This window comes from Benincasa hispida, chromosome 2, assembly GCF_027475165.1.
Source record: "Benincasa hispida cultivar pf3 chromosome 2, pf3_genome.v1.1, whole genome shotgun sequence".
Lineage (NCBI taxonomy): Eukaryota > Viridiplantae > Streptophyta > Magnoliopsida > Cucurbitales > Cucurbitaceae > Benincasa > Benincasa hispida.
In genome coordinates this window covers 6,909,089-6,927,851 of record NC_143479.1, presented here as the reverse complement: position 1 = coordinate 6,927,851, position 18,763 = coordinate 6,909,089, and the positions used below count along the sequence as shown (strand labels likewise).

The following is an 18,763-nucleotide window of genomic DNA, read 5'->3' as shown; positions in this document are numbered from 1 at the left end:
TATTTCATGTAATCTAATACTCTTAAAAATAACGTAGTATATTTACTTCCCCTCGTGGAAACATCACTTGAGATCTCCAAGTTGCTGTATGTCAATGTTGTGCACCGATTTTTCAAATGTTGTTGTAGGTAATGACTTTGTAAATAAGTTCGTCAGGTTATCCTTTGAACAAATTTGTTGTATAGTGATGTCACAATTTTCTTCAAGATCGTTAGTGTATAAAAATTTTGGTGAAATATGTTTTGTTCTATCTTCTTTATTTGGGATATGCATGTTATGTTGTTTTCGTATAATATCGTTGGAAGATTTTTACTAGAAGAAAAACCACATGTTCCACGAATGTGCTAAGTCGTTGATCTTAGTCATACACATTCTCGACTAATCTCGTGAATTACAAGAATTTTAGCATAATTTGAGGAACTAGTTGTTATGGTCTGTTTCACCGATTGCCATGATATAGCAGTTCATCCACATGTGAATAGATAACCTGTTTGAGATAGCTTTGTGTGGATCAAATTAATATCCAGAATCTACATAACCAACCATATCAAAATTCGATTTATTTGAATAAAACAAACTCATACCAATCATTCATCGGAGATAACGGAGTATATGCTTAATTTTGTTCCAATTTCTTTTAGTTGGAAAATAACTATATATTGCTAATAAATTTACTGAAAATGCAATATTTGATATTGTATTATTAGCAAGATTCATAAATGCACTAATTGCATTAAGATATGGTACTTCATGACCAATGAGTTTTTAATTATCATCTCGAGGTCGAAATATATCTTTCCTCACATCTAATTAATAACTTCCATTGGAATGTTCAATAGATGTGCTTTGTCCATATAAAATTTTGTCAATACTTTTACTGTATAAGTTGACTGGTGAACAAATATCTCATATGCTAAATGCTCAATTTGCAAGCCAAGGCAAAATTTTGTTTTCCTTTCTTAAGATATTCTATTGGCTTTGAAAGCTCTTCATAAATTTTAATTATATTTTAAGTTGTCGACATATACCGTTCTAAATAGCAAATCCTATATGTTATTTATTTATAAAAACACATGGACATATTGGATTGTTTTGATATCATATCCACTAAAGCGATTGTAGCACATTCGTCCTGATTAATTCAATCCATATAGCGATATCTATAACTTTATTAAATACAATTCCTGATTATTTGATTTATATGTTACAGGTATCTTAAATTCTCATGGGACTCTCATCTAAATATCATTATAAAGAGATCCATATAAATATGTCGTGACTACATCCATAAGATGCATGTCCAAACTTTTATACACAGTCGAGCCAATTAAATATCTGAATGTAATTGCATCCACCGTCCAAGAATACGTCTCCTCATAATTAATATCGGGTCTTTGTAAAAAAAATATTGTGCAACTAGTCCTGCTTTATATCTCGTGACCAAATTATTTTCATTTATTTTTCTTACAAATACCCTTTTGTATCCCATAGGTTTGATACCTTTTGGTGCTCAGACTACTGGTCCAAAAATCTAACGTTTTAAAGGTGAGTTTAATTTTGCCTCGATTGTGTTTTCTCCACTAAATCCAATATTTTATATGTCGACATTCTTCAACAGATTTTGGTTCAAAATCCTCATTTTCAAATATAATATCAAGAGCAACATTGTACGCAAAAATGTTGTCAATGACTGCATGAGTTCGGTTCTATCTTTTTTCTATCATGATATAGTTGATTAAAATCTCATTATTATCTTTAGGTATTTCACTTTCCTCACTGGTCATGTCAATGATTTCTTTATGGTATTTACATCCTGAACCAAGTTTTATTGACTATTAATTATTTTTCTTTTCCGATGATTTTTATCTCTAGAACCCACTGGTCTACCACGCTTCTGGCGTGTTCTAGGCTCATTATGACAACTTGCTATATTGAGATATCAATTTTCGATAGAACATTTGCAGCTAGTAAGTGTGATTTAGTTACTTTTTTTTGCATCTATAAATGCATGCATGCAAAATAACATATCCTCATGCAGATGTATGGAGCTTAGCTCTCATAATTAATGGTCTAGCAATTAACTGTGAACGTTTTATGAATGCTTATGTTAAACCATTTTGTATATGAACATGAACTATAGGATGCTCAACACCTATCCCGGTTGACATACAATGATTATCAAAACTTTGGGATGTAAATTTACCAGCATTATCAAGACGAATGGTCTTAATTGCATAATCAGGAAATTGTGCTCTTAATTTAATTATTTGAGCATATAATCTTGCAAATACAAGATTTCGACTTGATGATAAGCACACACATGTGACCATCTACTGAATGTGTCTATCAATACCATAAAATATCTAAATGATCCACTTGGTTGGTTAATAGGTCCACGTATATCACAATGAATTCGTTCTAAAAATGCAGTGATTCAATCCTCGCTTTAGCTAGTGATGGTCTAATTATCAATTTTTCTTTAGAGTAAGCATCACATGATAATTCATTAAATTGGAGAATCTTATGGCTCTTCAATAGATGTCCATTTGAATTCTCAATAATTCTCTTCATCATTATAGATCCCGAATGACCCAATCGTTTATACCAAATTGTAAATATGTCTGGATTCATGAACTTCGGGTTCATTGTTGCATATGTTTCTAAAATGATGGAAATCCTAAGACACGACGAAAACCAAAACATAGAACCCAAATGTATTTAAAATTGGCATTTAAAATAGAACAATTTTGCATTGGAATAAAATAGAAAAATAGATTAAGCATGCAATTCAAAAACATAATTATATAGGGAAGAAATCTTACCTTGCAAACCTTTTGACATTAGGAATTTTCTATTAAGAATTAGGATTGGGCACCAACATTTGGAGTTCTTCCTATTTTTGCATGAAAATTGAGGAGATGAGAATTGTGGGATTATCCTTTTTTTTTTTTTTTTCCCATTTGGAATTGGTAGGAAGAGGGAAGACAAGACAATAAAATGCATAAAGTTTTGAATATCGATCAATTGATCTTCTATGTTTTTTTTTTTCTTTTGTTTTGATAAGAGATAATGGGAGAGAGAGGGTGGATGTGAGGAGACATGGGATTCATCCTACTATCCCACATCTCTAGAAATTCCCCTATGTGAGGAGTTACATTTTATTTAATTAAGATTAAATAAGATTATTTATTTTAATTAAATTAAATAAATAAAAACGAGAACCATTTAAATCAATTTAAATGGTTCCTTCTCACATAACATATGATTTTAATGTGCATCTAATGTGCATTTTAACCTATAGTCTCGATTTAATCAATTTAATTAAATTTAAAATTCAATTAAATTCTCTAATTAATTAATCATCCAATTAAATATCACATATTTAATTTAATTTTCTCATTTGACTTATATTCAAATATATTTCTCTCATTTAACCTATAGTTTCAATGTGCATTCAATGCACGTGGTTTTTAACCTATAGTTTTCAATATGAATCTTATTCATATTAAATTAATATTTGAACTCCTTTCAAATATTTCGTTCTCTCATTTATTAATTTGGAATCACATCCAAAATTAATAATAAAGTCAAAAATTAAAATTCATGTTAAAATGTATCAACATACATTAAAAAATTCTCAATTATTAATTTGAACATTTCAATTTTAATTTAATAACATATTACCTCAATACCCTTTACAGGCTAAGAATGGGACCTAATGGACTTTAGATTAGAAACTTCAATGATGTGAGATCGATTGGCTAAACTCATTAACCAAATCAAACAATATTCATTAATTGTGAGTACACTATACTAAAGATCCACAACTGTGCTCTTCTCACTACATATATGTTTCTATGTCCACGGATATAGACCAATAACAGCAAGTTAGTCCTTCACGGGTGTTCATAACACCAACTAGGTCAAATTATCATTTTACCCCTAGGTTACCTCTATATTCTTAAGTATCAATGCTCCTCTAATGAACAATTTATTTATGGTCCAACCGTTAAACATAAACCCCTATCGAGCCAGTGAGATGGTAGGGCCCTTTGTTCAAGTCCTGAAAACACCACTTAAGGGAACACTCATCTACTTACCCTGAAATCGAAAATGAGTGAAATTCATCTTGTATGATCATGTTCCCAACTACCCATTCGATCTTACCCCCAAAATGGTAGGCATATTGAGTTGGTGAACTGGCTATTTTCACCTATACTAATCAACGAACAATTCATCGTGAACAGAAGTTCATGATATACTAAATAGTAAGACTAAGTTGCCTAGGTCATCCTATTGAAATCGAAATCTAACTAGCCAATGGAGTTACATCTAGTAGTTACTATTTCACGGTCCGATCTTGTACAAACTCATTGCCCATGATACCCCATTCACGTGTCTCCTACACAAAGGCATTTAATCACTGCGTTTGTATCAAACACAAAGTGGGTCGTATCCATAGTATTACCAGGATAAAGTACCCAACCTTATCCCTATACTATAGACCCTTTAGGCTGTATCTTGAACATTGATCCTTATATGTCTCTACATATGGTTAAAGACTCTTAAGACAGCTTATGATGTTAGTTTATTAGATTTTAGGGTTAATAAGACAGAATTAAATAAAATATCAATAACACATATTGACAAAAGCACTATTAACTATTTATTAATGACGATAATTTAATTACATTTACTATCTATGAGTTTTAGGACATAAAACCTAACAGTTTCAATTATTCGTATATGAGTATAATATAATCCAAAAAATAAAGTAGGCAACTCTTCCAATATACGTTTTTCATTTGAGGCAGTAGATATGATATATAAATATTCCACATTATTCTTGAAGGGAATCAAATATGAGGATTTCCATGAGTTGCGGAATGATCGTTCCAAAATCCATTTGAAATTGAACACTAGCAATTACAATCAAGAAACGAAAACTTACAGGTCATGCACAATACGAAATTACAACATCCTTTACAATGAGATTAAGGGATGAAGTATACATACCTTTGAAGGCTCGTGCTTCGAACTCCTTCAATCAGGAACGCTCGTTCAGTCTCCAAGACAGCAATACACGAACGCTTGAACACAACAACCACAATACAACACGATCAACAACAACCACCACACAAACAATGCAAGCAAATGAATGGCTTCCAAAACCTCAAACTCAATCGAGTTCAGTGAAGATACCACCACAATGGTTACCTTGATATTCTCACTGTGAGAATCCAGAAGTGTGGGCTCTATATGGACTCGGTTAAAAGATGAGACTGGATGAACAACAATCGTGTAGACGATTGAGCAAGTGGGAGATGAGAAGTGTCTATCGTGTAGATGAATGCTCAATCGTGTAGAAGAAGGCATCCTATCGTATAAACAATGCCCTGCGATCGTTTAACTACTACTAGCTGAGTGAGCTATCGTATAGTGACACTCTATGATTGTATAGTCTCTCTAGCAACTATCGTTTAGTGAAACGATTTCACTTAATAGCAATTTCTGCGAGTTTCTTTCCGAATCAAGCAACTCTTCTAAATTTAGGAAAACCTTTTTATTTTTATCTCACGGTTACCATAAAACCACCAATAACTTCCCACTCAATTGGTTATTAGAGAAAAATATATAATTTTCCAATAATTAATATTATTATAAATATATATGATAACCAACTTACCATATTATATTTATAACTTATAGTTTTAATATTTCATCTCATGAAACATATAAACTATAGTTATTTTTCTATTTTATGGTCCTTGATGTAAATCTCATTTACATTAATCCTCCATTCAATGTATCTCATACATCACATCGATCATATCATATATAATCGAATTTCCTTTTGTCAATTTGAACATTTCAAATCAACACCGAGAACTGATTATCAACTTTAATCCATTGAGCTATCAAGGGGACCTTGTGAACCTATAACTTGAAGCTCAACGGTATATGTATAACTGACTAAACTCTTTAGCAACGGGATCCTCCACTAAAGATCGACAACTGCACTCTCCTTACTACAGATATATTTTGTGTCCATATCAACCAATCAATAGTGCAATAACCTTTCACATATCGGTCGTAAGTACAGTTGGGCCAATTAACCGTTACGCCCCTATAGTTATATATAACTCCTTAAGTACCACTGATCCCTCTAATGAACACAAGTCATGGTCCTACTATGACTAAGTCCTCTCTTCCAAAGAGAAGTTGTGGCCACTATGTTCAAGACCCGAAATCAGCCCTTAAGGGAGCAATCTATCTACTTACCACTGCTTCGGGAAATGAGTGAATTCTATCTTGTGTAACTGATAGAACTTGTCTAATTTCCAGCTCCCAAATTAGACAAATCCCCAATAAGGTAGGCTTGTTGACCCATACTAATCAAATGACTGCCCTCAAAGGCAAGAGTTCCAAAAACACTCAGGATTAAGGTCATGTTATCAATGGTCGTTTAGTGCGATGTAAGTCTCGAGTATCAACAGCGTTATATAAAGAGACTAGTCATCTCGTGGTCCGGTCTTATACAAACTCTTTGTATAGGACACCCCCGCTCGCATGTCTCCATATGAATGGTCAGGATCTACTATATGTAGTAGTTCACAACACTGGCAAACCTCTACAAAGTGAGTCGTATCCGTAGTATCACCAGGATCAGATATCCCTCCTTAATCCTTATATTATAGAAATTTTTTAGGTTATCACTTAAGGCATGATCCACTTGTATATCTCATATACATGCTTACGTTTACATACAATGACAATGGAGCTTTGTTTATTGGATATGAGTAAATGCCAAATAAAACAACTCTTATTTTAATCATAACAATGTATACAATTTACAAATTACGAGACTCCGGGTGAATTAGAACATCAATCCCAGCAGTTTTTACTATCAGTCTCAATATGATAACCATTGTAACGTATATCTTTAAAACCAATGAGACATTTGGAGCAATGAGTTAGTTATTATAGTAGGTTATTATAGTTTGTGTTTGGGATGTAGATTATTTTAATTTGGGCTATAATAGTATGTGTTTGTGGTGTAAACTATTTTAGTTTGGGTTATAATAGTATGTGTGTGAGGTGTAAACTATTTTAGTTTTGAGAAATAAATTGTAAACTCTGTAGTAAATAATAAAAAAATGATGAATATAAAATAGTAAACACTGTAGCAAATAGGGGTTTTGAAATAGTGTTGACTGTAGCTAATTGAAAGTTTTGAAATAGTTTTTACTGAAGCAAGAGGTGGTTATTATATTTTGATGATAACCCTTACCCCAAACGCCCCATAAGTAGATTTCTCTTTGATTGACTAGAGAACAATGCATTGTCAATTGTAAATTTTGTTCCTATAGGCAAAATAATATTGCTTTTCCAAAGCCTTCAATTGGGTTCGAAGAATCTGATATCGTATTGACTTTTGCTTCCAACATTGTCAGTTTAGAAAAATATTTTATGCTCGTAAGTAATGTATGTGTAGTTGCATTGTCTACTAGACATAGATTTTCTTTAATAATTTGTTAGTCACCCAACATATGAAATGATTCAGGTTTCTTCATTAGAATAAAATAATTACAATAAGAAAAACAAAAATTGGAATATACAAAGGTTAGCATCTACTAAAAGAAGAAAAAAGAACATTAAATCTAGATATTTTCAAATTCGAAATGAAACACTTGATGTTCCATCAATTCTGCCGATTTTCTCTTCAGGAGATCCAAAAAAGTTTGCCACATCCAAATTTGTTATATAGGATTGGTCAAATATGTCACTATCCTCGAGTGCAAAATTTGCTTCCACATTTTTCTCTTTATCCTTCCGGGAGGCTTGATAAAAATTAACTAAGTGTTTTGATGTACGATAGGTACGTGACCAATGCCCAGTCATTCCGCATCGGAAGCATTTATTTTCTACACTTTTTGAACTCTTATCTCATGGGGCTTTTCCTTTGTGGTTCGTCATTTAGTGTGGTTCCTTTGAAATTCGAATAATTAGAATGACCACCATGAAAATAATAATTATTTCTTCCTTTGCCACGGTCATGATCATGACCTTGACCATGATTATTATTAAAATTCTCAACATTCGCTTCGGGGAATAATGTCTCCCGTTGGTCGAGATTCATGATTTTTCATAACTCGTTATTTTGTTCGACAATAATAATACAAGAAATTAATTCAAAATACTGTTTAAAACTTCTTTCTCGGTATTGTTGCTACACGAGCATATTTAAGACATTGAATGTAGAAAATGTATTTTCTAACATATCAGCATCAATAATTTTCTCTCCACATGATAACAAATTTGAACTGATTTTAAATAATGTAGCCTAAAGTGTATCCACTCATAACAAGCTTTAGGAAGTTTATTTATTTATTTATTATGATCATACATCTCTTTCAAACTTTTTCACAAGATACGAGAATCTTTTGTTGTAAGATACTCTATTATCAACCCATCGTGGAGATGAAGACGAAGAAAAATAATAGCTTTTGCTTTGTCTTGACTGGATGCTGTATCTCTTTCTTTAATAGTCTCTCCAATATCCATAGCATCCAGGTGAACTCTGGCATCAAGCAACCATGACAAATGATTATTGTTGTTAATATCAAGGGCGACAAATTATAATCGTGTGAGATTTATCACGACATCAATATCATAAAATATTGTATATATTTTATAAATTCAGTAGATAATAAATATGCAAAAATAACATTAAATTTATTAATTACAACAAAGAGGAAAAAAAACTAACATGCCTTTAGAAGATATCATTAGAGGAAAAACGACAGAAGCTCATGCTGATAACGTGTTGTGAATTTGAAGAGTACAACAGGAACACACATGCCAATAAAATATAATATTAAATAAATAAATATAATATAAATATATAGAGTAAATAAATATTAAAATAAATTAAACATAATATATATAAATATATATAATAAAATGAATAAAAAAAGTAAATAAAATAACAAATTATGGATTTCTCCACCTTCTCCAAACTTCTTGGAATTTGCCTAATATGTGTCTTTCAAAACCCACGAAATTCCACTATTTATAGGCAATTTGACAAGTATAAGATGGATTACATGGACACTAATAATGAGTATTTACAAGACGAATAGACAACACTTTGAAAAATTAGGGATATGATACATGCTCAATGGACACATCTAATGGGTATTTATTTTCTATGATATTTATACTAAAATCACAATTTTACTCTTGATCTTTTATGTTTAAAATTAATTGGCTTCGGGATTTTAATACATATCTTATTGGTTTTTTGGTTTTTGTTTGATCTTTAGACTTTTAAAAGTGTTTAATAAATGGAAAATTTTCACAGATAGAAAAATGTCAAACTATTTATAGGAATAATTGATAGACATCAATGTCTATCGGTGATAGACTTCTATCAGTTTCTATCACTAATAGAAACTGATAGACTTCTATCGACTTCTATCAAAGAAGATTGAGAATTTGCTATTTTGTGTAAATGTTTCCATTATTTTTCTATTCTTGAAAACCCAACTGATAAATTCTCAAAGTTGTAGGTTTCGTTTGACAAACATTTGATTTTTTATTTTTGGTTCTTTTTTTTATTTTTGATTTGTATTTTAAAAAATTATGTCTCTAAACACTACTTCTACTTCTAAATATAAATTTTAAAACCTAAAAAAAATAGTTTTTAAAAATAAAAATAAATAAATAATTTGGCTAAAAATTTATTGTACTTAAATATGCATATGATTGTAAGAAAATTAGCTTAATTAAAAAAAAAAAAAAAAAAAAAAAAAAAAAAAAAAAAAGCTATCAAACTATATGTTCATTTCTCTTTACCAACTAATTTTTGAAGTTTCAATTTTGTGTATAATCAAACATTTATATCATCGGTATTTTTTGAATCATAGGTAAACTAAAAACTAACGTGAAATTTCTTAACTTTATTATACATGAAATTTAATTTTGGAGCTAATACAAAATTTTTGAATATGACAGAAAAATTGATGAATTTTTTAGACGTGAATTTTAAAGATGAGAGACGGAACTTTAATTTGACTTTTCACTCTATATTTGTATTAATTACTATAAGATGATTGGAAATTACTGACATTTTTTAAACTTTAAAATTATGTAATAAAATAATGATTGGAACAGTATACTAACTTCTTTGTATTAGAAAACATATTATTTGTTCTTTCAATATATTAAATAAAGGGGGAAAATGCTAAACTATACAAAAATGGGAATTTTTCACACATAAAAAGAATGTGAAATTATTTATAAAAATAGAAAAAAATACTGATAAATATTGATAAACTTCCATCAACCCCTAACAACTCTATAAAAAAGATTAAAATTTTACTATATTATGTAAATAGTTTTTCTTATTTTTCTATTTTTGAAAATCTCCCTATAAAATATATCTGACTTTATTATTAGTTTAAAAATATATTTATTCATTCAAAAGATATAATATTATTTATGTTTTTTCATGATTGTTTTAAAACTATCTAAGATATAGTGTGACGATTACCTATAGCATAATTTTGGATCATTGCACTATTTGAAGTCACTATCGTATATAGAGATCTCATTTAATCCATGGGACTAGAGACCTGTCCCGAATGAAGCAGGGAATCCCGACTAGATGAGGAATGGGGGAGGGAGCGAGGAGATTTTTCTCCCCAATGGTTAAACAGAGACGATGACGGGGTTTACGTTCCTTAGCCTTGTCTCCGCCCTGCTTAATTATTATTTATTTAATTATATATATACATACACCCATAGTAAGTTAATTAGGCATCAGTAAAGTGAGTTTTATTTATTTATTTATTTATATTGACGGCATGTGTGAGTTTTTGGTTTTAAGAAAAGTTACGATATGTATTATATATAGAGAAAGCAGTTGTAGATTTAAATACGTTGTTGTAATATTTAGAATTTGACTTTCAGAATTATGGAAAGTAAAAATTTAATTATATTTTTATCCATGGAGTATTATTGATTTTACCAAAAGGTTTTATAATGTTTTAATTAAATTAAGAATGGTATATTTCACAAGGCGGAGATGAGAATCTTCTCCATCTATGTCTACCATGGACATCTCTAATCGTTTAGTTTTGAGTCTTAATTTTTGTTTGAAAATTTAAAGAATTTATAGTCTAATTGTAATTTTTGAAATATTTATAAAGTATGAAATGTAATATTGCAACTTAAAATAAAGAAGGGTATTTTTTTTAATAATTTGCAATGTATTTTTCATGATTTAACCACGAATTCACCATGGTTGAAATCATTGTTATAATTATATTATTAAACAATTTTAAAAAGAAAAAAAAAATCGATATACATCTCAGCTCGAAAATTAATGCATATAAAGAGACTATTTATAATATCTTATTCACTTATTTAATAGCACTCTTTATTTTATTTTCCTAATTTCTAATGGTATTATTATTTCAAGTTCAACTACAATGCATTTTTTTTTTTTAAATTAACCCCATTTAAAAGTAACGTTTAGGACTCTTTTCAAATTAAAAAAAAAATTATTTATAAATATAATAAAATATCACCGTCTAATATAGTCTATTACTAATAAATAGTGGTATTTTACTATAATCGAAAAATATTTTCGATAGTTTTATCATTTAAAATAATTATCTTATTTAAAAAAATAAAAACAATATTTTAATTTTTAAACTTTAGAAAATCAGTCTCCCAAAATTAATTCGAACTACAATCGCAGGTTATAAAGCACCACTGTGGCAAACTCCCTTTTTTTTATGTTTAGGGGCATGTATCACTAGATATTTAATATATGACTACATATTTTTATATTTAATAAAAATAATAATATATAATTGTAAAATGACACAATGCGAAGAGTTATGTGCCTCTCACTCCTTCATAGATCCACCCTCGAGATTAGTATTAAAAAAACTAACAATAAACTAATATTGTGGACTATTTTTAAATTCAAATGAACATGAATTAAGAGTGAACATCTAAAATACAATCATACCAAGTATTTAAATAAAATCATAATTAAAATTTAAAAGAACAAGGGAAAAAAAAACATCGTTTTCTTGTTTATTTATTATTTGATGATTCATTTTTAAATCACTTTATATCTATATTTTAAAAAATCTCATATAAACCATAAATCTATCCAATAAACTTTTAACTCTAAAAAAAATACCTAATAAATTTCATTTAAGCTTAACAGTAATATATGTAAACAATTAAAAATACAATTTTAAACATCTATCAATTTTTTTTCTTTATTTACTTCAACGATATGTGAACATAAGAATTCCAAACAAAATTATCCTAGAAAAAAAAAAATGTAAAGTAATTCATCACGGTTACGACATGTCGTTGATAAATACAATAATTGATGTTAATTTTATATATTTAAATGTTTAACTTAAATTGTAAAAACTAAAACATCACCATTTTTATTTTTTTTAAATGACAATATAAATCGGTGGGCCATATGCCGGAGCTAATTGATAGTTAATTTGGGTTGGTGGAAGATAGATTATTGTTGAATTCCAAAAAAACAAGGCAAAGACAAAAAGATAGATTATTGTTTTCATTTTTTTTTTTTAAATTATTGCGAGGCTCAATCAATAATTTAATGAGACGCATAAATGAGTGTTGCATGATTATATACCAAGCTAAAGATAAAATGATATACGAAGTGTAAGATGGAACAATTCAACTTTTAATTTTGATTTTGATTTTACAAGTTTAATGTCAACTAAACTATGTAATTATCTCTCTATATGTGTTTTTTATTTTTCATATCTACAAGTGTCTGGATCAGCTTACCCACACATTGACTAATCTCACGAGACACCTAGTCCAACTCTACAACACTTGAGTGTCAAGAAAAACTGTAAGATATTAAATCCTAAGTAGGTGACTACCAATTAATTTTAAATAATGTGACAATTGTTATTAATTTTTTATTTTTTACATGTTATAAGTTTTTTTTTCTTTCATTTTTTTTCTACATCTTTTTTATATTGATAGAATACACTTTTGTCAATAAATTACAATCACAATATAATTTTATCAAGTTCAATCAACGTGAATGAAAGACTCATATATTTTAGTTGAGGATAGACACATTAATAATGGAGTTATTTTACATTTGTATAATAGTGCCTAAAGGAAGTCTACTATCACTAATATTATTTTACCAATTAAAATTATTGAATTGACCTTTTCATCATTTCCATGTAAACGTCAATGTTGACATTTATATCATTTCATTTAAACTGTTAAATTTTGTTTATTTTTAAAATATCAATTGAAATGAAAAGAATGGACCACTTCAATCGTTATGGTCCCCATGATTTTATTATGATTACTATTTTTTTCTTAACTAAGACCCGATATAACAAAAAAAAAGGAAAGCAAAAAATAAATGTATCTCGCTATATGTAATAGTTAGTCATGTATTATAAATTATGGAGGAAGACGATTCGGTTTTGTTAAAGGAACCAACTTTTGGTTGGAGAATCTTACATTGAAGAATTTTGAAATGGAAACCTTCTTTTATACTCCAACCTTGGACTATGAGTTTAGATTCCAATGAGTACTCGTGTTTTGGAAAGAGTGAGGACACCCACATTTTATTTTATTTTTTTTTAATAAAAATAAAAAAGTTCACCATTCACAATTCTTATTTTATGTTTTCCGTTTGTCGAGCATTCAGTCAGAAAGAGTGTGTGTTTCGGTAACAGAGCATTGATTTTCTTTTTGGATTGTTTTATCCTAGGGACGAAGTGACAATATTTATGACCTACTTGCAGAGAGGAGCTCCACGATTTAGCCTATAATTTGCTTCTGTTCTGCAGGTTCGTTTCTTTGCTCGACTGCCGTAACCTGACTGTTTGCTGCTGTCCTGTTCGTCGTCTGAGGGACTTGATGTTGACGACATATTTGGTTCGATTTGATAACCAAACCAAATCGAATCAAATTTTCTAATATGTGAAATTGCGGTTTGATTCGGTTTTCGATTTGATTTTGGTATTTTATGATTCATATCGGTCCTGTTCGTCGTATTAAATGATTCATATCGGTTTCAAATTCAATTTTCTAAATTGAAATCGAGCCGAACCGAATTAATTCAGTTTCAAAATTTCTTCAGACTAGATCGAACCACATTTTTCGAGTTCACCAAATTTTTGATTCAGTTTGATTTTTAGAAATGGTTCAACTTTTGTGGTTTGAATGGTCATCCCCATTATAAATCAATAAATAATAATGATAAACTGACTAAAACATTAAATTTAGTATACATCCACTTCAATAAAAAAGTAGAAGATTCAAATCACATACTTTGTTAGTAAAAAAAAATCACATGCTCTTTAATTGTCAATACATATTATATATCAAATAAATTACGCTCGTTTTGGAGTTTAAATTAATTTCATGCTCTTTATCATCTCATATTATTATTTTATTTATTTCCTTTACTTTATGTAGGTAAATGAATTTTTGAAGCAAGTAGATGGGAACTTAATGTTGAATTCAATTAAACTCAAATGTGAAAACAATTAACACACATGGTTAATGATATGATAGTTAAATCAACTAAAATACATATGGTAAATGGATGAATGCTTGAATATCCCAAATAATTTTCAATGTTCTCCAATTTCAATACAGTATATTTTTTAATCTGTCTTTTGATGTTATACGAACTCGTTTAATTCCTAAGAATTAAACAATAAAATTAGAGAATGTGTTATTTTTCTTCCTCGAATCAAGAGCACGCACAAATTGAGAGATGAAGAGAGGAGTGAACTATATTTTTTAAAATGTTTGTGTCTATCACATGTATTTAAAAAAGTAATTCCATCAGGTTAGTTTTTAAGTTCACAAAATAACACGAAGATCCCTCAATTTTTTTCCAACTTCACATAACACTGCTCAAACTTATATTTTCCCATGGTATGGGAGGAAGGGATTTACACCCGATAATTATCCCTTCAATACTACACTAATCATCACCATATGTACAAGATAGCAGTTACCAATTACTTAAATTATATGAATCAATATTAAAAATCAAAATGTCACTACAATTATTTTCACATTTCTCCACGCAAAAAAACGTCGGACAAAGTATTAAAAATGTCGGGATAGGTTATGCCGATGCATATTTTTGTATCGGTAAAATCGTCGTCGTATCTATGTCGAGAGAAGTTCCTCCTGATGAAAACGATTTTCGTCGGATAAATACCATTTTTGGCAACACAACTGCTTGCGTCGGTATATGCTTTTTCCCAACAAAATATAATTTACGTCGGGAAAAGCATAGTCCTAAACAACAAAATTTCAATTCAATATGTAGATTCCTGCCCACATTTATTTGCATCGACATAAGTTGTTTATAACTTTATATATTTTTTTATAACAATTAAATAACCAATCTTTTATTTACTTAATATCTAATTATGAACAAACAAAGAATAATCTTCAAACAAATCAATCGAGAATAAATATAACAAAAGTAAGCTTATATATTTAAAAATAAGACTAATATTCAATACACAAACTATAAAATTTTACGAACAAAAACTGTATATACAATTATATTTGAGTTTTTCTAACTTCTTACAAATCCCATATACCAAAAAAAGTTTAATCTTCCATAAGCCAAAATACTAAAAGCCAAAATAAGTGAGATACTAAACCAAACTAAGTAGTCATCTCACAAAATCTTCTTGCAATCTCCAAAAAATGATCTTTAAGAATTTACACGAACAACCTGAAATAGGAAAAACAAAATATTTAAAACGGTTATGAGGAATGATCCCTCTCTCAAACTACAAACAAGTTGTCAATGTTTATAATTAAAACATGAACACCATAAATAATGATTTTACTATCTAATAAGTGATTAAAATTGTTATAATTAACATGTGAACCCCTCATCACATTACAAGCAACATATACAACATATACAACAAAGTAGCAACAAGTATACTAAAATACAAAGTGGTAACAAGTACACTAAAACACACATATTTAAAGTGGCTACCATAACTGCATGATAGCCACAAAACAAACAAATGAAGGATCCACAAAACAACCAAATTAAGTTTATAAATCTACTAACCAAGAACTAAAAGTTTTCATAACGTACCTAGTTGTTCGAAGATTCATCTCCTTGCTTTTGTTGCGCATCTAACTATCTTGTGATTTCAGTCAATTGATCTTGAAAACCCAAAACTATTGACTTCAACATAACATTTTCCTCCTTTATGCTTGCCACCTCTGCCTCAAGCTTTTCATACTTATTCCCAATAACTTTCTCAATTTGTGAGGAAGATGTAACTAAATTGGGTTATGTGCTTCATCCATCAACTCCTAAAAAATGTTTGAAGTATCCCTTTGTTCGATGTTCTAAGGCATTTCATCTCCAAAGTCTTCTTCATCTTCATCATATGCCCCTTCTCTCATCGGTTCTTGCAAATCATTTAAAAGATTGAATAATTTATCATCATCATTGTGGGCAGTAGGTTCTTCCCTTAATCCATCATCCGCCGAAGGAGCTAAAGGAGTCCTGACTCTTTGAAATTGAGCTAAATTTACCGGTTCTCCATGATAAATCCATTAACTATATGAAGGAGATATTCCATTAGCAAATAAATATCGTTTTACTCCATCTAATGTTTGCAATATTGAATCTGACAATTTTTACACAGACATCTCGTTTTCCCCTCTCTATTTACATGACACTTTTCCACTTCCATGAATTTTGCAACTCCGTCAATGTACTCCCTTGAGAATCTATCTACATGCTTAATCCAATTCTTATTCATCGTTGAACCAAATGAATAAAGCATGTCTAAGTTTTGGCTATATGAAGGATATTTTCCATTATCTCTAAGTTTAGGTCTTTATGATAAGAACGAGAGAGAAATCACTACCTTTCTAGTGTCCCTTCTTACTTTACAAAAGGGTCGTCTGCATCAAGCATGTGACAAGAACATTAGTAAGGAAAAATGGTCAAATATTTACGATTGTGAACCTTTATCGATAAAAACTAAATAAATGAAGCTAAAGGGTCAAATGTTTTCCATTTCCTAATTTTACTAGAGTTCTTGTTAAACGACTCTTTACTAGAGTTTTTTTTTTTTTTTTTTTTTTTTTTTTTTTTTTTTTTTTAATGATATGATATCAAATTTACATTTACCAATCAACTTAAGTTTTTTGGGTCAATTGATGATTTAACACTAGCAAGTAAAAAATGTGAAATTTAATTAATTTTCTTTAAACATCCTTAGCATTTTCATAAAACTTAAAGCATATTATATCCATAAAAAGGAAATATTAAACTCCAATCTTAATAAATGAATCTTATGTACAAAACTAAAACCAAAATACACAAATAATTCATCATTCATTATATCCATCCATATACAAACCAAAGATAGAATAACAATTTTATTCATAAACAAATCTATATCCTAATTCAAATCTGAAACAAAACCATTTATCTGAATAATAACACAAACACAACCTACAAATAACATTTATTTAAAAAAAGAGCGGTAGCCATTTGTATAAAAAATGGAGGGAGAAAGAGAAAATAACAGGGAAATGAGGAGAGATTTTAATCGGTGAGGGACTTAAAAGAAAGGGAAACAAAATGGGTGGGGAGGGTGAGCGGCTGAAAATCGAAGAAAAAAAGAAAAAAAAGAAATGGAAAAAGGGACGGAAAATGGGAGGGGAGGGGGCTGGGGTGGGGGGAAAAGAAAAGGAGGGACAGAGGGGAGGAGGCTGGGGGGCGGAGAATGGGAGGGGAAGGACGGAGAGGGAAGGGGGCTCGAGCTCGCGCTGAGGGAGAGAGAAAGGGAGGGACGGAGGGGAGGGGAGGAAACAGAAAGGGAGGGGACGGAGGGGATCGCCGGAAAAGAGAAAGAAAGAAGAATGGGGGAGTGGGGGTCAGTCGGAGGGGAAAAGAGAAGGAAAACGGGGAAAATGGAGTGGGGATCGCCGAAAAAGAGAAGAGAAAGAATAAGGGGCGAGTGAGGGTCGGCCGGAGGGGAAAGAAGAAGAAGGGGGGGGGGGGGAGGTGGAGTGGGGATCACCGGAAAAGAGAAGAGAAAGAAGAAGGGGGAGTGGGAGTCGGTCGGAAAAAGAGAAGATAAAGGAGAAGGGGGAAAAGAGAAAGAGAAAGAAAAAATAAAAAGAAAGGAAAAAAAAATTGGGGTGAAAAGAAAAGTGGGGGAAAAGAGAATATGGGGTTTTTAAAGACTTTCCCCAGTACATATTTTTGTCAGGAAAAGTTTCATTTTTTTAAAAAAAATGTGCACGTTACTCTATTTTGGCTGACGTATTAAATTTTCGTCGAGATAAATACGCTTATGCCAACGAAAATGAATGTGTCGGCAAAAAAAAAAATCGGAACAGGTAAAATTTCTTGTAGTGTGTCTAACACTTAGTATTCTCGATATTTTACTATTCGAGTTTAAAAATTATGAGGGTATATATATATTGAATCATCAATCTTTAAAATGGTAATTAATATATTTGTCTCTATCAACTTATCTATGTTTAGGATATTGGATTTTATATTTAATCTTGCTTTTGATAGATAATATAGTTAAAATCTTGGGCAAATTGCAAAACCACGCCCCTAAAGTATAGTGGCAGTTGCAACTCTACACCCTCAAACTTTTAATTGTAAAAAATGAACCCTCAAACTTTATATTGG

At 30.1% G+C, this 18,763-nt stretch overlaps 1 long non-coding RNA gene across 1 annotated transcript; it reads right to left on the bottom strand.

Annotated features, from left to right (window-relative positions):
• Positions 1–15,667: 15,667 nt before the first annotated feature.
• Positions 15,668–17,165, bottom strand: LOC120071927 (uncharacterized). The gene is made up of 3 exons (XR_005480377.2): positions 16,974–17,165; positions 16,187–16,660; positions 15,668–15,808 (listed from the first exon to the last, which is right to left on the bottom strand). It is a non-coding gene; the product is annotated as an uncharacterized LOC120071927 (long non-coding RNA).
• Positions 17,166–18,763: the final 1,598 nt, after the last annotated feature.